This window comes from Lagopus leucura, unplaced genomic scaffold (assembly GCF_019238085.1).
Source record: "Lagopus leucura isolate 7727_CA_CO unplaced genomic scaffold, USGS_WTPT01 Super-Scaffold_100008, whole genome shotgun sequence".
NCBI classification, from domain to species: domain Eukaryota; kingdom Metazoa; phylum Chordata; class Aves; order Galliformes; family Phasianidae; genus Lagopus; species Lagopus leucura.
In genome coordinates, this window is record NW_024962265.1 from 1,730,140 (window position 1) to 1,754,209 (window position 24,070).

The following is a 24,070-nucleotide window of genomic DNA, read 5'->3' on the forward strand; positions in this document are numbered from 1 at the left end:
TGTACAGACACCAAACGTGCTGATGGTACTGGGCTGCATCTGAAAAATTTGGGTCTGGATCCAAATTTCAGAGGCTCACAGATTTCAAGGCTGTCTGAGTCTTCGTTTCTTCCCCTTTATGGGAGGTGAATCTCTAATCTCCTCTCTTCCTAGACACTGGGATTTTGGAGTTGTGGATCAGATCACTCTCTGTGTCTCTAAATAACAATAAGGGGATTATCCTCCTTGTAGGGGTGGGGAGAGGAATGGGCTCTGCAGGAGACTCTTTGGGACCCATATGTTGGGGAGATGGTTAATTTTTGCGGTCAGGAGAAGATCAGCAATCTGCCTTGTGCCAGGGCTGCTGGGATGCTGTCTTACTGGGTGCCCCATATCCCGTGCTGCCCTTGCTTCATTAAGGATTGGGAAAGAAATTGCTGATAGTTCCTAGTGCACCAAGGAGGGGGGAGAGGCAGCGGGTGTCTGTGCAAGTCTATTACATCTGGCTTCTTTCCAACATGAATAAAAATGTTCTGTATGTCCGGAGTTATCAATGTATGTTTTTAATTCCTGTCAGTTAATCTACTCTGAATGAGATGCTGCTGTTCCCAGAATAATAGCCCTGAATGGAAGGTCTTATTTCTCAGTTGCTTTGGGGACTGGACTCTGATACGGCTGATATCACACAGCTGATTTACTCTGAGCTGAATCGAGCTCTCTTTGACCAAAGCAATGACAGTACCAGGGAAACAACTCACTTCAGAGGGCAGGCAGTGCTTCTGCAGGGCTGGGGAAGCATTGTAGCACCATCCTGCTTCAGATACTGCATCTCCTTGTTGTACTACTGGCTCTTAATGCTGTTCTGTCTCTTGGCACCTCTCACCCTTCTCTCTGAACTGTTTATTTTTCCTTCCTGCAGATGAAAGGCAGAAAAGCAAACTGCACGAACGCTGCATTGTTCATGGCTTATTGAACAATTAGTTTCAGCTCAGGGTCTGATCTTCCAGCATTTCTTTGCTTTCCTTTGTATGCTATGTGAGTCTTGGAAACTTGTTGGCTGCAGAACTTGTGTGGCATTGATAGACGGGCTCAGGACTTGGCTCAGAGGGATGATGTGCCCAGACCATGGTCCTTGTTTGAGCCAGAATGGGTGTGAACTGCTTTGACTTCTCAGAAGAGATGGATAATTGGGGTTTGTAAACAGAACTAAAGAAAAAAGGCTAAAAAAGCCCACTGCATGTTGCAACCTCCTGCTTAGGGCTGGACTTGCCCTTCTGGCATTCCTCTTCCTGAGCTCCCTCTATCAGCTGCCTGGGTGCTTGCTCATTTGGGCTCGTGTTTCTCATCCCCAGGGCCTGTGACCCTCTACTGGGGGCATTTTTCTAAGGGCTGTAGCAATTCCTGACCGCTCCCTCAGAGGCCTGCACACACAGATATGTTAGTACTGCTCACACCCATTTATCCGCAGGCTCCCTGCTCCTGTGCAGAGCGTTTTGCACACATTTTTTCTACCCTATTTGGTCTCCTCCTGTCCTCCCTCTTTGAGTTCTGCTATCTTGATACAGTTCACTACTCCGTGCAGAGGGTTCAGTGCATGTGACCGCCCTATTAGCTGCTCTAACTAAAGCCTTGGGCAAATAGTCATTGAGGATTTATTTTTATTAAAAAAAAAGAAAGTCGGATTAAGTATTCTGATGAACAAGAATAACATTAGCAGCTGTGCCTGCTCAACCGACACGATCCCATTCCTCATATCATAAGCTGATTGCCTGCGCGGGTCAGTAAATTGTTCCAGCAGCCCCTTTGCGATAATGCTTTGCACATTGTTCACAGTACTGTTATAATATGTGGTGTCTGGGGAGGGATGCAATACCTGGAGAGTCTTCATGGGTTCAGAAGTCTCTTCTTCAGATACTCTGAGTGTCAAGTTGAACACATCTAAGGATTGCATTTGCAAGAGAACATCTTAGCATCGTGGAATCATTGATGTTGGGAAGACCTCTAAGATTATCCAGTCCAACTGTTGGCCTATGCCCATTGACCATGCCCTCAGTGCCACATCTACCCTTTTTTGAACACCTACACAACAGTGACTACACCACCTCCCTGGGCAGTGTGTTCCAAAATAGCCCAGGCTGGAGTGACCTAAAAAGTTATTTGATTCAACCTGGAAGCTGTACTATGAAAGGATCCTCAGGTTGTGCAAGTCGATAGCTTGAAGCCAGAGATGGGAGAATTGCTGGAGTTCTTCGGGGAGATTTTGTGTTGCTACATTTCCCTTGCATTAACTCTTCAGTATTTGTCTCGTGGTTGGCCTTGTTCTGAAGTTGATCCTCTTTTTTCTTCCTTAAGCTTTGAGCTTAAGGATAGGCGGGGTGGCAGCAATGCTGCTGTCACACATGGGAACTAGGGGATCATGTGTTCTCTGGCGCCATATGATGCAGAGCTAAGAAATTTCCTTGGATTTCTTGGTGATTGCTTGAAGCAGTGCCAGCCTGGGGAGCAAATCCCTTCCTCTGTATCCAAAATACCCAGAATTAGGGCAGGTCCTTGTCCTGTTTCTTGCCCCTGGTGGGCAGTCCTGGGGCCCATGCTTTTGCTGCTGACTGCCAGCAGGCATTTGTATTCAAACGTTTTTATTAATGATATCAACAGTCACCTTAAATCCTGCTAATGCTAAAGCCTGAGCTGGCATTGGGCTGGTGACAAGCTTCTGCTTCAAAAGGCCTTGCCAAAAGCTGTGGGATGCCCTTTGAAGACCACAGAAGGGAAGAAAGTGCCATAAAATTATGCAAGCATATTGGTGATATTATATTTTGTTCTCGGCTAACATCCGAGACTCTTTTTCATCCCTCTCCTTCCCTCCTATCTCCTATGTTCAAAAATGGTGGAGAATTTAAGAAAATTGTTACCAGGGGCAATATTGCTGACAGATCACAACATGGGCATGCAGGCTTGCAAAGGGGAGCAGTTCCATGGGATACCAACCCTTAGGATCTCATTACTACAGACAAAGGAGAAAGCCTAATTTTCCCAACCAGAGAGAATCCAGATCCATACCTTGCAAGCCCTGCTCTGCACAGTAGGAAGGAGAAGACAGGGTTTGCTGGCTTGCTGCTGTCCTTCCTTGAGGTCCCTTCCAACCCAAGCAATCTCTTAGAGTGGATAAAAACATGATCCATTTGTTTGGGCTTTCTCTCCTTACTGCCCACAGGATGTCTTTCGTTGTTTAAAGACCTCTGTTCCAGTTCTGCAAATTGGAAAAAATATTTTTTCTCTCTAAAATGGAAGCATTTCTAGTGGATATAGGATTTCTAGGGAGGACACTATCCTGGGGATGTGGATTGGGACGTGTGTGAACTCCCATGTTGATGGTTGCAGTGTAAACAGATGTATGAAAATACTGCTCTCCCCATTCTGAAGTGAGAACTCCCTTTAATCTGAATGAAGAACAGTTCTGTCCCACCAAGGTAGCACATCAGTGTAGTAGTGTGATTCTGGTCTGATTTTTGGCTGATCCTGAGTGTAGCCAGGAGTTGTACTTAATGATCCTCAGAGGTCCCTTCCAACTCAGGATATACTATGATTTTATATAGAGCTTCAAGGAGTTGTTACACAAGCAAGTCTTGGTCCTCTTTATCACCTGTGCCCATCCCCTATGCAGGCAATAGACCTTAATGGGCAAAACGAGTCAGGAGCAGCTCTTGTGAGCACGGGTCAAACATTTTATGCCCAATATGGCTATGAGCAAATGCTTATGGGAGTCTGCAGTCTGGGCAACCTGGTCTGGAGGTTGGTAAGCCTGCACACAGCAGGGGGGGGTTGAAAATGATTTCTTAACCATATGTGTTAAGAAATGTATGTGTATGACCCCTTTCTGAGACCCTAACTCTTCCAAATCTGTGCCCTCCATGCCCAAACTGCATGCATGCTGTATTTGAGTGTGGGAGAAAATAGGAAAGAAAAAAATGAGCAGAAAAAGGAGCAAATGTCCTGCTTCTGACATGGAAGATTAAATAATTAGCAAATGTGGCAAGAGAGACGATGAAAAACAAGTGCAATGATTCATGTTTTATGTCTCCTACCGTACAGAACACTTTAAAGTGTCAGACAGCACGACAGTCACTCTTTAAAGCTAATTAAAGTTTTATAATAAATAGAAGAGCTTTTTTCTTTTTTTCTTTAATTTCTCTCTCCATGTGGTGGTGATGTAGGTTTCTGTAGACAGCCTGACAATGTGTTTGCTAGAAGTCCACAAACAAATGGATAACAATTGGGTACAGAGGTCTGCTTTACAAAGACCACTCATGCCAGTTACTTATCTGTTAAAAATCCATCACTGGTAGGGGAAGTAGTCATAGGTCTCTAGTATCTTTTTCATCCAAGGAGGTTAAAGCCAGTAACCTGGACAAGTCAGTTCCATAGGTAAAAGCTGCTTGGAGGTTAGTGGGATCCAACTAGATGGGAGTCCAGTTATGAGAACTGGGTTCATTTTGGAGGCCAGGAGAGCAAAGGCTGCAGGACAAGAGAGAGAAGAAATGTGAGTTGCGATCTTTTTTCTTTGTGCAGCATCTCACAGGGAGGCACGGTTGGTTGGTGGTTGATCTCTTGGACAAGCAATACTGGAAGCTGCTCTCAATTGGAAGCAGCCCTGGGGGAGGCTGTGCTGAGGGAGTGGTGGGGATGATGGCTGTTGGAGCTTTTTTTTTCCTTCATCTCTAAGATACCCCATAGGTAGCTTGGACATGAGAAATGGAGCTGTTTGCACGGGGCTCGTTTCACCAAACTCCTGTTGCCAAACCTTCACAGCTCACTGCTGTTTTGTCTTGAATTAATGGAAAAGGAAAAGACTTCTTCCCACTCCAGTCCTAAGATCAAGCTCACAGCTCTGAATCAAAGAGATCTTACTTTACCCAAGCCCAAGGAAGAAGCGAGAATGTGAGCACTGTTTCAGCCATCATGGCCTCTTCCTCCTCTTTTTTGATTTATTCTCCCATTGACAAGGCTGGTATTTATACATCTTTATCTCCCACGTGCAAAAATACACCTCCAACCAATTGAAATTTTAATCCAATTAACTTTAAAAGGAAATGAAAGGACACCGAAATTGGAGGTTCCCTTTTCTGCAACCACTGGTTCCCTTTGGCTGAAACATCCCTACGAACGCTATCAGACCACAACCTGTGATTCCCCGAGCAGCATTGCTTTCATGTTTTGGAGTGGGTACCTCAGATGCAGGGAAACAGACAGGCTTCTTTGTCAGATATCTCCTCGGCTTTATTCAGGGGTGATAAAATTATTCTGCAGCTTTCCAGCTGCCTTCCTGCCAGAGGGGAGTTGAAGGAGTGGTGTTCCCGCTATTAGGCAAAGATCTCTTTAATTGGATGGGGTGAATATTCACTCTTTAATAGCGATAGGGCTCTAATCCTTCCTCATAGGGCTGCAGTCTATCCCATCCTCCCCCCCGCTGCCCGGAATGTTTTTTAATGACCCATGGTCATGATCATTAATAGCACAAATGCTGACACTGGTAGGAAATAGAGCAATCAAAGGGAGACCCTGAGAGGTCCGGGAGCAACAACAGTTTCCATCTCCCCTTTGTTGTGGGAAGTGCTGTGCAAAAAGCAGACCAGCAGTAAGGTTTTGGTCTCCCGCAGTGAGTGAGGGGAGGGTTAACTCTGCAAATTGCAGAAGCTCAATTAGTTCAATTAGGAGCTTGAAAACTAAAGCAGCTCTTCCTGAAGCCTGTCTAGGACTGTAGGCTGTGCCTGCAGGCTCAGAAGCATCCCACACCGCCCGGATCCCTGGGGCTGGCAGCTTTTGAGGCCAGCCTACGTTAAAAAGGGGAGGTTGGATTCCTGCTGCCTTTACTCCAACCTGGGCTGGAGGCACTCCATAGAAATCAGTGCAGTTACTTCAGCATATTCCTGGAAGGATTATTTGGTCCGATGACTCCCAGCTGGGAGAGATTTCATAAACAGATCTGAAGGAAAATGGTAAAATTCTTTTTTCTTTTTAGTGTCTTCCCCGTAGTGCATGAGCAATAAACACCAGTCACATCCATCCATCCCCAGCTGTAATTTTTGTGTGTGTGTGTGACAGCACTTGCCTTTTGATAATCTCAGAAGGAGATGGGAATATTAGCATAACAAATCTGTGGCTGTCTAGAGAACCATGTTGCTGGCATGTCACAGAACACCTGCATTGAGTACTGCTCAGTTCCCTTTCCTCTAAAACCACCCTCAGGTGTTGGCAATGCCCTTCTCTCCCTCCTCCCTTGCCATATTGCATTTTGCAGATTTTAGGCTGGTTCTGTCGGTCTTGAAAAAGGCTTTGGAGTGACCGTGTGCCACGGTGTAGTAGTATGTTGGTCTCTCCAAAAGTAATGCCTCCAATTTATTTCCATGGAAACTACAATAGATGCAAAGAGCACAGTAACACTGTTTGATAGGGAAGACTATCAGCTGCAGCACCTCTGCACCTGTAACATTCTCATTTTATGTGTGCTCCAAACAACATGAACAACTCCAAAAAAAACCCCACCTCAAACTCTGGCCCCAACCTCCCAACCACTTATCACATCATTACACCCTCCTCGTGCAGACAGGTCACTGGATGTGCAACAACGCAGGGGCTGAGATTATATACTTATTTATTACCAAGTTAATTTTCAGCTGGGTCAAGTTCACTGTATAGCACTGTGAGCCCAGTGTTGGCACAAGAGAGATGTGACACAGAGACAGGAACAAATATCCCAGGATGGAATAGAGCACAGAGGAGGACCCTGGACAATCATGTTCCACAGAAGGGAAAAGCTGCTCTTCCTTCAAGGTAGCAGCCCAGCAGTGGCACTAACAGCTGCAGATGGGCAGAAGTGACTCATCTCACTCGGATAGAAAAAAATGATTGCCTAAGATAGAATTTCAGAAGAAAATTGGGGTTAATAACCTCCAAGTCCTGGCAGCACTGGGGATATTAGCTTCAGTTTTTCCTGTGTCCCTTCTAATATATATTGGGATGGTACCCATCAAGATGCCCCAGCTGCAGTCAGTCACTCCCTGATGCTGCCCAGGGTTGGGCTCAGAGCTGTTGTCTTCCAACAAGCCACACAGTGTCCCACTGGGAAAAAAATACATTTTGCTCCCAAGCATTCTTTTTCTCTCTAAGCTTCAACCAAAGCCTGATTAGCTTCCTGGTCTCCCTACACGACAGACAGTATTTACACAGTTTTTATTACCTGAGCTTCTCTGGGAGAGGAAGCTCTGTACTACTGGCAAACCACAGGTCTCTCCAGAACATCTCAAGCAGCTGTCTTTCTTTCCTTTTGCTTACATGCCAGCTTCCTTTGCAGGAAGAGAGGCAGATTTCTCTTGAAAGCCACAGCTAGATGCCTTTCTCTCCCATCACTATCAGTCCTTTTCAGATTCTCCTGGTGTGGCATCGCTATGGTGCACTTTGACACAACCCTGTTTTTGTTGGAGGCAGGCTTAGAAGCCATCTGAAGGCAGCTTGCCCCACCCTGGCAGTGTGATAGATGTTTTCATAGGTGATGGGATGTTGACACCTGCTTATCTTTCTGTGCCCGCTTGCCCCAACCTAGACACATTCATTAGACTGGCATCTGTTTGCAGTCGCTTCTCAGCATCTGCTCTTGGTTCCCATATTGTGTGTTGACTTGTGTGGACTGGCAGAGGCAGAGAAGCTGGGGACACTGGAGTTTAGGTTTGTAAGGTCTGTGTCTGCTGGACTGATTTATAATTACAGCAGTCTTCTCTCCCAGTGAAGGAGCTACTCATGTTAACACATTTGTTCTCCTAGAAGGTGCCAACCTATAGGGTGGGAATTTCTTTTGCTTTGTAAAAATAGTGCTCATGCATGTCACTTTTCTAAGTTGAAGAAAGCGGCTGTACTGGTAGACTTCTCTATATTCAGGCTATATTTGCCCTTGTATGCATTATATGCATATTATATTCTTGAAAACTAATGCACAGGAATGCACACACACTTCTTTGGTGGACTTCAGAATAACATGCAGGACTTTCTCTGTGCAGAGCAGAAATATCATAGAATCATAAAACCATTTGAATAGGAAGAGACCTTTTAAGGTCATCTAGTCCAACTTTTCTGCAATCGACAGGGTTACCTACAGCTCGATCAGGTTGTTCAGTGCCTTGTCAAGCTTGATCTAACATCTCCAGGGATGGGGCATCTACCACCTCTCTGGGCAACATTTTCCAGGGCATCAGCACCCTTACTGTAAAAAACTTTTTCTAAATTTCTTCTCTTTTAGTTTGAAATAATTTCCTTTATCATATCTCAACAGACCCTGCTAAAGAGTCTGTCCCCTTCTTTCTTATCCAATAGCCTGTTGAGCTGCAGCCTCTAAAGATCACCTCTTCCTTAGGGCAAAATTGTCATAAAACACCTGCATTTAACTTTTATATACAGGGACATATGTAGGCATGTTCTTCCATATATAGAGCTGGATGCAGTCCTGCATTTACTTGTGGCTCCTGGATTCTGGCAGGCTTCATCACGATCAAAGGCCCCTACTGTGTCTACTTTGCAGGTGCCATACACTAACTGTCTGCAAGCACAGACTTCCTATCCAGGGCTGTTGTATGGCCAAGAAAGCCAGATGTCCACAGCGTATGCACGTGGTGGCTGCCCATGGCAGGCTCAGTAAGTCAGATCTGTGTGCATAACTCATAGCCACACTGAGCATGTGGGGTGCTGAGTTATGCAAGTCATCCTAGGCATGTATAGGCACTGTGGGGTCAGTATGGGAATCTGGAAGTAGTCCTGTAGACAAGCAGTGGGAAACATATGGAAGATCAAAAACTCACCAGGGCTGTTCGCATGGGACCCTGCTCCTCATCCTACCCCAGATGTGACTTAATTAGCATTGGAAAACCTCTAAGGTTCAGAGAAGTGTACTAACAATGGCACTGAGGGACGTGGTTTAGTGGGTATGGTGGTGATGGCTTGGTGGTTGGAACTAGATGATCTTAGTGGTCTTTTCCAATCTTAATGATTCTATGATTCTAAGTTGGTCTCCTTGGTAAAGGCGTCCCTCACAGTCTCTCTGACAGTAACATGAAAGAAGAAGAATGGACCATGAGCTCCACAGGCATCTAGCAGAAAGCCTGACCTTTGGGAGTATTTATTGTAACTTTTTTACAATACATCAAGACTAATAAAAAAAAATATGAACCACATGAACAGGAGCAGCTTTATGGGCCAGCAGAGCCTATTTCTTCTTTGCTTGATCTCCTGCAAGTCAGACTACCTCTTCTGCCTTTGATCACGCTTTAATCCTCTCACCTTTCTTGCCAGGCCATGTTTAATCATGACCCATCAGTGACAGCATTTGTAAAGCTTGTCCCCAGTCCTGTCAGTGATTTGGTGCAGAGCATCATGGATACTGGCAGCAGTGTTCAGATGTGCTGGATGAAAGGAGTGCTGCATGGTGTACGCTGGGCAAGAGTTAAATTGTGCTGCAGGGAGGGCATTGACAGACCATCAAGGTCATGTTCTGTCTGGCCTGAAATGTCTCCTTTGAGATGACAGTGTTGACACTGCATCATTGAGACTGATGAAGCACTGTGCTCCAGCCCCAGTCATTTCCACACACTGACCTCAACTTCCCTGTCTCCATGCACTGTCCTTTCCCCTCTACTTTCTCTTAGCCCTTATTTTTAATCTACTTATTTTTTCTTTCATTTTCTGGTTCCTTCTCCCCACATATTGTGTCCCATATTCCCTGATTCCCACCATCCTCCTCCTTTCCTTTGCTCCCCTTTGCACCCTCACCCCATGAATATGTGCCTCTGTGGCCATCTATCTTCTGATTTTGATTCGTCTTTGTCTTCTTTCATTCTTTCCTCCTCTCCCTCCTACATCCTTCCCTCAATTTGTCCAGGGCTCTATTGCTGTTGCCGACACTATCTTAGCTCTGGAACAGCACATGACACTCCTGGCAGTCATTCTGAGCTTGGCTGCTGTCCCCAAGTTGTCTAAGGTTCTTCAGAAAGTGATGAGAAGCTGCTGTGTGCCTTCAAAGTCACAGCTAATTGCATTAGCTCCAGATCACGTAATTCCCAGAGATGACAGCTGCCAAATTTAGGAGCACAAGTGAAGACTTACAGAAGATGATTGGGATGATGTGCTGGATTCATCATAGAGGAAATCCTGGGTGCCATCAAAGCACTGGTTGTTCATTATTCCATCTTATTCTGTCTCTAAGAGGTTTGTGTTTATTATCAATTCATTCTCAAGCCCACCATTGCCCACCATCCCTATTAAAAATGTAGCTGTCTCAGTTTAAACTCAAAGTGTGCCAGTTCTGTGCACATTTAATACTTCCATATGGCCCCAACATTGGTCTTCTCTGTAGTTTGACTGGATGAATCATGGAGGTTGGAAAAGACCACTAAAATCATCTACTCCAGCAGTCAGCCCATCACCCACTAAACCAGGACCCTACCCTCAGTGACTTATCTTTCTACCCTTTTCTTGAACACCTCCAGGGATGGTGACTCCACCACTTTTCTGGACAGCCTAATGCAATACATGACCACCCTTTTGGTAAAGAAATTTTTCCTAATATCCAGCCTGGACTTTCAGAACATATGAAAAACATCATGGAATCATAGAGTGGTCTGGGTTGAAAAGAACCATGATGATCATGTAGTTTCAACCCCCCTGCTGTCTGCAGGGTCACCAACCACCAGACCAGGCTGCCCAGAGCCACATCCAGCCTGGTTTTGAATGCCTCCATGGATGGGGCATCCACCACCTCATGTTCCAGTGTGTCACCACCCTCTGTGTGAAAACTTCCTGACGAAATTCTTCCATCAAAACCTTGAGGTGGTTTAGACGAATTCTGTGCCCCACTCCCTGATTGCTTGCTAATGAAGCCACAGCCAGGAGCATTTGTTCAATAGTCAGTCTCACAAAATCAGCTGTTTCACTTTTCTCTTCTGATGGAGGATATTAACAATATATGAACTTGAGAACATTGCCTTCTCTGGGGAGGTCACACAGTAAGGTTCATGAAAGGTGGTATCCTTTTCCTTCGGGAACATTGATTATTGTTCTGTCTGGAGCATTCTTCTAACATGAGAGCAAAGTAGGCATCCACAATGCAACAGGAGATCTAAACTCAGTTCTTGCAGTGCTGAAATAAAGGCTGTGATCACCCACTCCTTGTAGCTAGAGGGCAAAAATGTCACAGCTGGAGCGACTGGGAATAAGACAGGATTTTACGTTATGAGCTCTCATACAGCTCTGTTTCTGTTTATCTCATACCAGATATGAATTCACACCCAAGTATCACAAAATCCTGTGGTTTAATTTGGGCACAGAAGAGACATGAATATTAAGAGACAAAAATTAAATATAGCTCTTGGCAATCTGATTGCATGGCTTTTATTCTTTTACGAGCTCATGTTCTTCCATTTGGAGGAGACCAGAAGCAGTCTCATAGCTAGCTTAGCTCTGGTCCCATGGGAGGGCCCAGGAGAACTGGTAAGTCTTGTCCACTTTCAGGTCATTTCATAGAGACATAGAATTGTTTGAGTTGGAAGGGTGTTTAAAACATCATCTAGTCCAACTCCCCTGCAGTGAACAGGGACATCTACAGCTTGATCAGATTGCTGAGGTCACTGGATCCTACAATGAACGATAGCTGGTGTGAATGCACTTGAAGTGATTTGCTGTTCAAGTCTTCACACTTCATTCATATTAAATTGCCCTGTTTGGAGACTACTAAAAAAAAATTGCCAGTAGGACACATTATTCCTGCATAGAATGACTTTAGATAGCATAGTTTGTGTTCATTTTTACTGGCCTCTGACAGATCAGTTAATCTGGTCAGAGGAAGAAAGTATAAGACAGGAGCCATGCATTCAGTCGAAAGAGCTTTCGTTTCATTAATTATTGCTGTGCATACAGCAGTTGCATCTGCTGGATGGTTGTGTCTGCAACCCAGAGGGATTATGATTGAGATAGCTAAAGCCACCTAACAGATTTAAGATTTAGAAAGAAAACAAACAAAAACAAACAAACAAAAAAAACAACCCTGAAACAAGCAAACCCCTCCTGTGAGTTTGAAGGAAAATATTGTTAAATCCTGTAATCAGCTTCAAGACAGACCTGTAGGCAACATGTTCAAGGTCACACAGGGAGCCTGTCACAGAAGGATGCTAACCTAGATCTGCTGGGCTCTGACCATGCAGCATCCTCTATTTACCTGGCTTAGGGAACAGGTAATCCCTACGAGTGGTTCTCTCTCCAGGAAGGGATGGACAGCACCCATCTGCATGGCCATCCCCTCCATGGAAATAATCCATAGCAGTTCAGCTGAGAATAGAAAAAATAATAATTTGAAAGACCCCAGAGGACAAAATCTAAGGAAAACTCACACCAGAAATTTTCCTAGGTGAGGAAAAGAGCTCTGGGCTGGGCTGTTTGTTGCAGTGAATGCCACTATCATGCCTCCCCCATCTTCAAGCCAGACGGCTCAAGTCTGCATTAATCTCCCTTCCATGCATAAGCCTCCCCAAATCCCTTGGTTTGCAATCCCCGGGTGATGAGTGATCACCCTTGTTAGAGAAGGAAGCACCGAAGCAGATTTTACAGGGCACAGATGTGAACACTTAATGGTATTTCCCTGTTTTTATTACGGAAAGCTCACACCCAGGGCTGTCTGATCAATAATTGCAGGCACAATTGCTGCTGCAAGGTATAAGTTATTTGATTTTGTTTATGCAGAGAGGACCAGGGATATAAATAGCCCTGTGGATACTGTTGTGGAAACCGAGCACTGGCTGTGGGCTGTGTTTACGTTCAGAGCACGGGATGGGGCTGCTTGGGGGGAAGCATTGCAAAGGTGACTCCCAGTTCTCCTGATGACTAATGGCTGCAAACTGATACAGCAGATTCTTTGCAGCGTGGAGCAGACTGAGGGATGTTGTCAGTGCTCATAGGTGATCTGAGGGCATTTCGTGCCAGAGGGGTTTCAGTAAGTGCCAACTATGCTGTCACATGGAGATGGAGCTGTTTAGCATCTGTATCTTGTGCTGGGAGGTGAAGCTTGCGTGCTAGATGCTGCCACGGTCTCTTGGTATGTGGGGAAGGTCAGTTAGCACAGTTTATTCTGCATGAATTCACCGGAGATATGAGAGAGTCTGTTTACTCCATCCCTTTTCCTCATGGGTATTCATGAATGTTTGAGAAGTGCCATGAGATCCTTTGGTATGGACTGAATCCTCCCAAGCTGGCACTGCCAACCAAATCATAAACTGGAAGGACAGAAAATTTAGCTTATATAAGGCACAGATTTTAATGTTTTAGAGAAGGGAGCTATGATGTGGTTTTTTGAGCCACAACAGGAAGATCTCAGAGGGTTCATTAGGCGTTCAAAACTCAGCTCTTCTCTGGCAGCACACAAACCCTTTGAGACATTTGCTGGTGAACTAAATGTGCCCAGTTTGCCTCAGAGATTTTTTAGGTCTCCCACTGAGCCAGATTTCATGTCTGAAAAGTCTTTCTCGTGTGCTCAGATGGCTCAACTTCTGGCTGAGACTGAGCTGTGAAGAAACTGTGAAAGGAAAAGCAAGGTAATGGATTGATTTAGGAACAGTCTTACAAAGCAGAGGCAGTATTGCAGGGAAGGAAGGCTCAGTTTGTTTTTCAGGTCATCTCTGATTTTATTTGTCATCATCTGAGTATGGGCAGCCCTGGTAAAGACATCACTGTCCGAGTCAGAATGTGATTTGTTGACGTCTTGTATCTTCCAGTGCCATCTGGACCAAGTTTAGCTGAATGTCTCCAGGGGTTGAAAGCAGGCTAGAGATTGGTTGGGCAGAGCTTCAGAGAAGTCTTGTCTTGGTCTTTGACAAGCTGTGCTCAGAAAGGAAATCCCACAGCTTGCAAAACCCCAATACCTTTTGGAAGTACCACAGGAGTGTGCTGGCAGAGTGAGTTGGAGTGCTTTGAATCTGCCCAGCCAACCTCTCTGGGTATGTAGAGCATCTCATGTTGGCAGTGGAAGAGGGACATTTAAAAAGGGATAGACCAAACAAATCTGCATCCTGCTGAGTGGGAGGTGTAGAGCCCATACCCAAGAGCAGATTGGGATTATGTCTTTTGTTGTGTGCCAAACCAAAGCTTGGTTTTGGATTCTTTGGAGATTTGGAGATTTGGAGAAGGCATAGGCAAGATGTAGAGTCTTGCTTTATGTTCTTCCTTTCTTCCATCCATATTGCTTCCTTCCATCTATATAAGCTAAACTTTAATCATTTGGTATTCAGCTTGGATCAGACTTAATTTTTAGCTGGCCTCTTTAAAGTCTACGGTTGACTTGAACATCAAATCAAGACTCTACCTAAAGATCCAATATAGACACAGGTTTATATTTTCCATCTCTTTAATTCCTCAGCATTAGAAAGACCTTAAGTTTGGAGGGACCACAGCTGACTCCTGAATTTCACTATTGTCAGTTCTTTTTTTGAATCTTAGCTGCTTTTTCAACCTGGTATCCCCTTCCTGCCTCATGCCAGATAGAGCCATAGAGGTTTCACAGGACACAGTGCTGTTTCATAGCCAAAAATGAAATCTGTTTTGCTTCACTTTTGTTACAGAACTAAGACTCAGGAGCTGACAGAAACCAAGCTCACATCTACACCTGAATCCAGGCTGGAGACAACACGGTCATTTTCTTGGTCCTATATACTGCCTTGCTGTTCTGGACCTGACTCTTCTCTCCCTTCTACCATTTTCCAAATAGACTTTTCCTCTCTCACTGTTAGCATCACTGACTGTTGGTGTCCTTATCGTCTTGGGAGGGTGGTTGGGACATTGAATCTTCTCTCATTTCTTGTGTTTATCTCTTGCACAGACTGGCTGGCTGTTCCAGTAGGACTTGCTGTGTCTGCAGTCCTGTCTTTGGCTTGCAAGCAGCATTGGCTGTTGTCCAAAGACTCACACCAAGTCCAGCATCACTGGGACAAACTGCCAGAAACAATCCTCAGATATCTCTGCTCTTAGGTTAATTCAGTGCTCTCAATGGATTAGTTTCAGGGCTAAAGGGAGATACAGAAAACTCTAATTACCTCTCTCCCACACGTTCCCTCAGCCTGCACGTGCTTTTTGCACAGTAGAAAGTTTCTCAATGGCTCAACTCCTACCCCACTGATAAATGAATTAAAAAATAAGAAAGGTTCAGGGCACCACTGTATAGAGAGGTAAAAGTTCAAAATGGAGTGAGATTCTGGATGTATATAGAATTATAAAATCATTATGGTTGGAAAAAAACACTAAGATCTAGTACAACTGCTGGAGCATCACCACCATGCCCACTAAACCATGTCCCTTGGTGCCACATCTACATGTAGTGTGAACACCTCCAGCAATGGTGAATTCACCACCTCCCTGGAAAACATGTTCCAGTGCTCGACCACTTTTTCTGAGAAGAAATTTTTCCTAATATCCACCCTGAACTTTCCCAGGTACAACTTTAGGCCATTACCTCTCATCCTATTGCTGTTACCTGGGAGAAGAGGTCAACCCCAACCTCATCACAACCTCCTTTCAGGGAGTCGTAGAGTGATAATGTCTCCTTAGAACCTTCTCTTCACCAGATTGAACAATCCCAGTTCCCTCAGTCTCTGCCTGTTCCAGACCCTTCATACCTTCATTGCCCTCTTCTGCACACACTTCAGTGCCTCAGTGTCTTTCTTGTAATGAGGGGCCCCAAACATTATTATCTCCAGAAAGAAGTTACATAAAACCACATTCCAGCACACTCAGTTTTATTATTTGTGTTCCTGGACTCCCTCAAACAAGTGGTTTAGAGTTTAATTTGCCGTATCCAGTCACAGTCTGAGTTTTCACTCTGAGATTGCATAGCATGGACAGAACCTGGAGGACACCTGGTGGTTTGAAGAGCTCCCAGGGTGAAGGGAACAGGTGGGCTGATGAGTTCATCCCGTTCTTCTTCACCAAACACTCCATGGTTTGAACATCTTTCATTGAGAGAAACATTTGATTGGGGCACCAACCTCTCTGCTAGCTATAGAAGTGTGGCATCACCCCTGGTGTATGGCCAGGTGGCCCTGCCAGCCTTGCTCCATGTTGCTCAGAGCACGAGGTGCTGTGGCAGGCGGCTCTCCTTCCAGGCACACATGTACATGGCTGTTTTTAGAAGCGAGCAGATGATGTGCTAATTAGAAACAGGGCACGAGCAATCCGGGTTGGTTTCGAGTGTCGCTCCTTTCATCGGGACTCAGAGAGTAAGGGAGATCCTTGGCGGAGGAACAGAGCATCTTCCTTTGTTTGAAGGAACAAAAGTCCTGCAAACAGAGCTGGGAAAGAGCACTGGGTCTGGAGGCAGATAAAAGCCGCTTCCTTTTTATCAGCTCTGCAAAGGAAGAAGGAGAAAGCTGAAGCTAAACCTTCGGGGTTGTTGGTGTAATGCCGTGAGTACCAAAACTACAGCATTGAACATGGTCTTCTCCCCTTGGACCAGACAGATGCTCTTGTTTCATAGGACTCAATATGGCTCACACCAGTATTCAGCATTAATGGATGGTGCCGGAATGTACGTGAACATGAGGCTTGCCAAAACTGTTATTCCATTCTCAGGAGGGGAAAGGCTTCCTGTGTCTGTTTTAGATCTCAATTTTGGCTGATTAATTGGACTGTCTCCTTCTGAAGGGATGATGCTACCCAAAGGCAAGCACATAATAAGTCTATGGAGGCAGGGGGTCCAGACTTACCCCAAATCTTAAGTCTCAGTCATGCCAGTGGCTCCAGACTCATCTCCCCTTTGCTTTACATGGTCTGTGGATGAACTGCAACTTTCATTTCAAACCCATTACCCTGAGGTCTCTACCAAGGACTAAACTTTATCGTGTAGAAGCAGCCCATCTGGGGAGTGCCTGCAAATTGTGGTATAAGAATAAAAGATTTGCTTCAGTTCTTTCAATTTTCAGCTGTCTGTCAGTGAAGAGAAGAGAAAAACTCTTCGTGGGCTTTGTCTACAGTCCTTTGAAGTCAGTGGGAAACTCATGTTACTCTGGGAGGTTCCAGGCACTATGTGATTTTCTTGCAGCAGCACTGGGCGAGTTGTGTTTCCATCTCAGAAAACATCTCCTCCTGCTTCAAAGTCCAGCATCCACCCATCGCTCCCTTCTTCCCCCACCATGCCTTTTGCTCTCTTTGTTGTTGTCCATGCGAATCCTATTAAAGTCTCCAGTTTCCCCCTGTGGTACCCATAGGGGCTTTCCAAACGCAATTTTTAGCCTTGTGTTTAATAAAGAGTATTGGCAGAGCTCACAGCAGAAAAGGTGAGAAAGTACTTCATGCCTTGCACCTAAGCCCTCTTTGTGAAGGGTTTGGATGAGGGGAGGGTGGTAGTTCCCATAGGCAACTCTGATGAAAAAGCAAGGGAAATAGAAAGTCTCCAAGTGCTGAATGGGGGTTGTGCTCCTTCACGGTGTGAGTTCACACAAACACCCTTGATTTATCACAGTCTGGATTAAAAAAGCAATTAAATTCTCATAATGGACACAGGTAGATGAATGATGAGTGGGCAAAGCACCATCTCCCCTTGCTCTTTGTATCCCACCCTATCAAGCTGGTACCTTTCACGAGCCCTTGCTTCACTTCGTGCTGAACAATGGGGTGGGATGGACTCCATCTGGTCCCTTTCAGATATGTCGCCTGCTCTGTCCCCATAGTCTCCCCTGGCCCCTGTGACACTGAGCTGCACAGCCCTTCGTGCCTCCTTGCTCTAAATAAGACCCTCTTTGTGCTCTTTGGAGTAATTACATTTCCCTGACTGTTGTGGCTGTGAGGTTTCTTGACTGAGAGGATAATAAGTATGTCTGCTCTTACAAAAAAAAAAAAAAAAGGAAAACAGCCAAAAGAGATAAAAAAAAGAAATCTGAAATGGAGAAAAGCGAACTAAAGTTTCCCATGCAGAGTGGCAAGCAGCTCTGCAGTCTTCCCTCTGCCAGGGTAATCAGAAAAGCAGTTCTTTTTAATATGAGAGAGCATATCAGCACTTAAAAAAGGAAAATAAATTATGAGAAGAGGAGGGAAGCTGGAGGCAGGAATCATCTTCTGGCAAAGGGGAATGCAGCCTGCAGCTCCATTTAGTTAATATGTTTTCACAAAGCGGCCATGCTGGAGCGTTTTATGTGAGCTCCTAAGCCGGCTGACACTGTGTGCAGGGAGTTTCAGGAGGTGGTACCACAGAGAGTAAGTCACTGGGAGAGCAGGTGTTATTTCTGAAACAAAGATTATGGTTTACGGAGTTTCAATTACAGAGTTCTTTCCAGCAAAGTTATTGCTACTGCTTTTGGCTTCTGCATTCGGGCTACGTTTGGGTTTCATTTCGGAGGAGAAATTGATGATGCAGTTATTATCCCTTTGATGAAATCCCTCTCTCATATAAAGGATGCATAAAGTTCTGTTCCATGAATATATTCAGTGATCAAACAACAGGAGAAGACTTGCTTGTGGTTCCTTTCTCTAGTTAGCACTTGGCCTAAAATCTTTCCCTCCTCTATTCTAGCTGCCTATCAGGATTCCAGCCTGCTTTCTTTATGTTTGTTTCTGACACTCCATCAAATCACCAGCCCTGCAGCAGTGCCGTGCCACAGGGCTCATATTCCTGATTGATTTTGCACATAGGATAAGGTTGAGCATCGCCCTCTGTTGCTTCTTTTCCTGCACTCTCCTGCCTGTGTCCTGAGCTAAGAGCTTGTCAAATTTAATGAGGTTTCACTCACTCTTCAGTACAGTATTATTTAGAGACTTCCAGGAAGAGTATTCAGAGCTGATGTTGACCAGAGCAGATGTTATTTAAAGAGTGTCATTGTATGCACAGCCTCTAAAATATGTGGCTCTTTTATGGACCCAATCCTGCTCTAGCTCATGAATGTCAGATTTCGGGGGGAGAGAAGACAATAGAGTCTGGCTTCCATGTTGCTAGCCCACACTCTGAAGATAGGCCTGGTTCTGGAGTTTTCAGCCTGCATGCAAAGCAATCATATCTTAATAGGATTTGGCAATGCACAACCCAAAGGGAACAGAAATTGAAGGATGAGAGAGGTGGGCAGTGTCTGAGCACTGCTGTTCACTGAAATCTTTGAGGAATGAGAATTCAGGCAAATCCCCATCTAATTTGCTTGCTTCTGGGTTGCTAGAATTGGAGCCTAAAGCATGGTCTAAATACTCAGGCAGAGAGAGCTCTTACCTGGCTGCACTGGCATAGCAGGAGCTCCATTTCCAGCAGTCAAATCCCCAGAGCTCCCAGGAGTTTTTTGCCAGTTGTAGTCTGCTCTTGTTTAACAGAGACCTGAAAGCACTTGAGAAACCATAAGCAAAGCCCAGTTCCTTCTGGTCAGTTGTACTAGAAACATGGTTCCTGTTCAGTGGCACCAAACCTTTCGGAACTGATAATGGAGTTTCCCTGTGTATTCAACTGAATCCACATCGAAATAAAGATGCTACCTGCCTCTGCCAGGCTTGGTGAGTTGGTTTGCTGCATTTTGCACTGGGGCACAGAGCCTATCTTGAATGCATCTGGCCTCTGCTGCTGTAGTTACTTCATTGGAGCATGTCTGACCAGATTAAATAATTGGATACTGGGCTAAATGCATGATACTGGCTTCTAACTTCTACCCGCCAGTTGATTTCTGAGTCTTAAACAGGTCATATGAAAGCTTATTTTTTTGTATGTTCTTAGCCTGTGAATGAAGTTGGACCACTACATCCAACCAACCCAACTATAGGAATTGACATTAGTGGAGTCAAGTTTGCAATAGCAGTGTAAGGCTACTCACAAATGTGAACACAGAATCAAACTCTGGGTCCCTCCTCTAGGTTTTGTTAAAGACCAGTGAAGTATTATCTGCCCCAAATAGTTTCTTTTATTATTATGATTGTTTTTAGCACTGAAATAAGAAGGAATTGAAAGAAGAATACTGGGAAAGGAAAGACAGCATATCTCACCTTGCCATAACTGATGTCCATTCTTACTGTGTGGTGTTCAGCAAATCCTTTTGCCTCCCTCTGCTTTCAGTAACTCCCTTTTATAAATACCTGGATTTTATATCTTTTATATATCTTTTATATATACCCTGGGAGAAGTCTAGATTGTCTGAAACTGTGTTTTGCCACGATTACTTCAAAGGATGTGGTCATCTCACACTTCTGCAGCCTATGAAGAAGAACAGGAATTTCTGGAGAGAAAACCAAGTGGATGTTATCCAGAAATTGCCTGTTTCTCTGTAGCCTGTTTTGAAGGAGCTGGAAGCAGTCAGCTCAGTGGAGTTTGCCTTTTGTGTGGCTAAACGTACCTAAGAGATCTCATAGTGTCAGTAAGGGTTTTGAGCAAGCAAATCTACTTGGAAGCCCACCTGTTTACAAGCAAAGAACCAGGTAGAGCTGAGAGCAAACCAGCCTCACACTTTCCTACTGGTGACTGAAGGCCAGGGGACCATTTCCACTGACCCATCTGTTGCATAGTTCCATTTCACTTTCTGGCTCCATGGTCTCAGGGTAAGCTGTTACCCAAATGTCAGAGCCCTTGAGACATGGACACGTTTTGCTCATAAAAACAAGGCAGACCCTGACCTTGTCAAGGCTTTAGTGACAGGGTTATTGGTTGTGACATTTTTTGTCTGATTGCCTGAGTTGTGCATTCAGCCCTTCTGCCAGCTTAGTAAGACTTATATTCCCCCTGCCCCAATGACCTGGCCTCAGCACCTTTGCTGCAAAAAGCTTCCCAAGTATTGATCAGGAACACGATGAGGACACTTTCCTTCCTGCCCATCCATGCGTACAACACGTACATGCACACACATTGACATGCAAGATTTCCATTTCTGGTCTTAACCTAGGCATTTACAATTCCTCTCGCGCTCCTTGTGCTTTCTTCATAAAGAAGGCAAATAAAAGTGTGAATAATCAATTTCCTAACTGGAATTAAAAACGGCTCCAGTTAAAATAAGGGAAAGCATGAACCAGCATGTAAAGTAGGGTAGAGAGGTTATCTGAGCTCCGATTAGTATCCTGCTCATGTAGGAGAACAATTAACGTGTGCATGAGAATGATTAAGCAGAAGGTAAATTACATAAAATGCTTCCATTCAACAAAGCAGGTCTGCTCGTGGACAGGCTGGTGAGAAAGCTTTTATGGCTTAGTTAAAGCTGGATGACTGCTACCAGAAAGGATGTGGTTTCTCAATTTTCTGAGATCTATGGACCAAAAAAGACCAAAATAGACGAAAAGAATGGTAAAGATCCAGTTTTGTGTTGGACTTTTATCAGAGATTGAGCTGCTCACTCTGAATAAAGAAAGAACTGAGGATGGTTTTAGGGCGTTCTTTAAAAGCAGGCTATAAGTCTTCTTCCTTCACATGAGCTCATGTGGACAGTGGCGAGGAGTTGGGAATGGAGTTTTGTGGCTTGTGTGACTCAATGATTTCCTGGGGCAAATCTTTCCCTTTGATTCATCTCTATGACGTAGCAATGAGGATAATGCCTCCTTGTTGGCTTGGTATGCTCTTTGGAATCTTATGGCACCTATGACCAACCAGCTGGATGTGGGATACTGAGGAGTGTAAGAGACTGGATGTCCCCAGAGGAGATGTAGTGGGGAGCAAGCCCTGGGCTGGTAAAATGGGTCTCGAGAGCTGTGAGCTGCAAAGTGGCCTATTTCGGGCAGTATAAAGCCAACAGTAAAACAGGAAACAGTGCAACAGGAGGTGTTCGGCTGTTTCTCCATGAGATTTCCAAGGGCTCTCTAATGAGACAGTGTAATAGATTTTGAAGGTGATCTCAAATATAAGAGAGGGACTTCGTTCATTAAAGCCTACATGGATAGTATAGCAAATCACAGCAGACACTTTCCAGGAGTTTTGACAACAGACATCAACCATCAGCAAGGATAAAATAAGGACAAGTCAAAGGCTAGTATTGATTCCAGGAGCCTTCGGCTTAAATCTTTGTTGGCCCACTCAGTGTGAGGAGCTCAGACCAGTTTCAAACTCTGTGTGCTGTATGGCTGTAAGGCTTAGAGATATCTGAACAAAGAAAAGTGAATAGAAACAAAGGGGTAATGGAAAAATGGGGTGTGTGTGGAGAGCCTTTCTTTTGGTATTTGTCATGAAAGAGGGTTACAAAAGAAGTGTAATGAACAGATTTTTTTTTTTTTTGAGAAGGAAACATTAAGAAGAAATAATAAGTGAGTGCTTAGTGAAAGTTCCCCTAATGAGGGCTTTGTATGCAGTGAAAATATCTCAGAGCTGACAGATAATTTTAAGGTAAATACCTACTGAGTTTGGGTGTATTTTATAGAAAACTAATGATTTTATAAGGCTTCTCTCCTTTTTTTTTTTTTCTTGTTTGGAATTGAAATGTTCTTCTTCAGCCCTGGAAAATTCTGACAGTAGTACAGCTCAAAAACTATCAAAATAATACCCTGCAACCCCTGAAATCCCCCAGCCTGGCCTTCCCATCCAGAACAAAGTGTAGAAAATGACTCAGTGCCAGCACTGCAAATAGGGTAAATTCAAATGCAAAACTTGCAATTTCACACTCTGATTGTTTGCAAGTTTCTCATCGTTTATGGCTCATTATGGTGCATTTTGGAGAGCCCTTAGTCCAGGTGCTGTCCTCTTGCATAGTGTTTAACATGAGCTGTGTTTTTTGTAATTTCTGTGAGTGAGGTGTGCCTTTTTCCTCTTCCTAGAAATCAATATATCTCCTTTTCTTTGTTGCTTTTGAGGTTCGCATTCAAATGTTGTCAATATTCTGTCGAGGGGGCTTGTTATATGATCAGTCTCGCATGGCAGGCTTTTATAATAATTTTATATGGGGTCAAATGGCAACCAGGGAGGCTATGGGCCATCAAACTCATGTAGTGACCTCTGTAATGAAACGCTATCATTTCCCTTGTGAGAATCCCAGGGGAAGAGAAGGAAAAATGGAATCATAGAATCGTAGAATCAGTAATGTTGGAAAAGACTAAGATCATCCAGTCCAACCATCAAGGCATCACCAGCATGCCCACTAACCATGTCACTCAGTGCCATAAGAAATAATAATCAAGAAAACAAAAAAACAACACGAAGAAAAAGAGCTCTTTCAAAATTCATGAAAAGAGGAAAGTGAAGTTTTGTTGACATTCATGTTTGATGAAGAGCAAGCACGCAGGCAGGATGAGTTACTCCGTAAGCATACGCTGCTCTAGGCTGTATTCCACACATCCTGCTCAAATCAAGCGACATAATTAGCTCTTAGAAAGTTCAAAGCATGGGGTGCCATAGCAGGGTGTGCGAGGTGAGATGGCAGAGGGAATACTGGGTTCTGGGGGTAGGGCTCTGCTTCGTGGGTGGGGGAGAAGGGGGAAATGTAACATCAGCATCAGAGCGGAAAGGAGTTCATTTTATCCTTCGCTATTCCCTTATGAAGAATGAAAGGGCAGGGGATGTTAAGTAGAGTCCAATGAATTAGATTAAGGGAGATAAGCTCTCATGCTGCTGCTAGACGGGGAGATCAGTTGACGAGTTTTTACTAATTTTCCCTCTTGGGGTTCAGCGTTATCTGAGATTGATCAAAATCCTTGGAGCATTCTATCTGGAAGGCAACTGCCTCCTGGCCTCATGTCTCACCACTGCAATTCTGAGCTTTGATGAGTTGCATCTTGCTTACCGCCCCTTCGGTTACAAAGCCTGTTTTCACTTGACACAGCTTGAAAGGTGCTCATTCAAAAAGGCTTTCTTCCCTTCAAAAAGTATTTTGAAACCAGAGTAAAGTTTGAATGAGGTGTTTCAGCAGGTTGATCAGTGTTGTTGTGGGCTTGGGAAACCCCATTGTGTCTATTGATCTAGGAAATGGAAAAAGGGATTTTGAGGTTGTTCAGGTTGTCTTTGTCTGATAATACTTTTTTCTTTTTTGTATTCCTTTTTGTTTTTCCTTTTTTTTTCCTTTTTTTTTTTTTTCTTTTTTAAATCGAGGGAATAGGAAAGAGCTTATCTTTAATCATTTCATTTAGTTGTTGACAGATGAAAGTT